The sequence below is a fragment of the Triticum dicoccoides genome, chromosome 1B (assembly GCF_002162155.2).
Source record: "Triticum dicoccoides isolate Atlit2015 ecotype Zavitan chromosome 1B, WEW_v2.0, whole genome shotgun sequence".
Lineage (NCBI taxonomy): Eukaryota > Viridiplantae > Streptophyta > Magnoliopsida > Poales > Poaceae > Triticum > Triticum dicoccoides.
This window is the reverse complement of record NC_041381.1, coordinates 648,129,682-648,130,612: the sequence shown is the minus strand read 5'-3', so window position 1 is coordinate 648,130,612 and position 931 is coordinate 648,129,682.

Sequence of the window (931 nt, the reverse complement as noted above, 5' to 3'; positions counted from 1 at the left end):
AAGATCGCCACCCCCACCGATGCCTCGAACCCTTCCCCCTCTCGCCCGAAATATCTCCCCTTCGCCCCCACTCCTCTTTCTCCCTCCCCACAGATCTTCCCTCGCCGAGCGCCATCGTCGTCGTCTCCGCGTCGATTCCCTGGCCACCAGCCGCCCCGCGCCGCCCGGAGGCGCCCAGGAGGACCGCCGCCGTCCGCTCCGTCGTCCACGCCCACGCGCAGGAGCTGGGAGCCCCTTTGTCAGGACCCCGACTCAATGCCACATCGATCTAGCATGTAACACCTCATATCACTTTGCGGCCTCACGCACGGTATTCCCACGGGTGTCGCCTTACCTTTGCCCGGGACCGTTTGCGCCTTTTGGCACACGTATATGACAGTGTCGCTAGCATCCATATGATAAGGAGCCCGGGCTGACATGGCTAGTCGTAAACCCAAAGCGGCACAGACTTACAGGGACATGCATCCATGACCCAGCATCGAACGTGTCGGTCATCAGCGAGTGAATCCAGGCTGTAGCACTGGGCTAGCAGGACTCCGGTGAACCGGGCTGTAGCGGCTAACAGGACTCCGGTATTCATCGCGTGACATTTCCCCGAAGGGACAGACACAGGAACGAAGAAGGACACATGCCGGCCAGCCTAAGTGTTCCGGAGCAGTAGCAAGCTACCATAGCTCGGTGGAAACACTAGGAGACATTTCCCCGTAAGAGAGGCTACTAAAGATAAACAACTAGATCGTCAGATCCCACACATACCAAGCATTTCAATAACATACACACAATATGCTCGATATGTGCAAATACAACATGGCATCACAACATGACTCTATGACTCAAGTAATTTATTCAATAGGCTCCGAGGAGCGCGATATTACAATCATGGGTCTCATGACCCAACAATCAGAGCATACAAATCAAAGCACATGCGGAA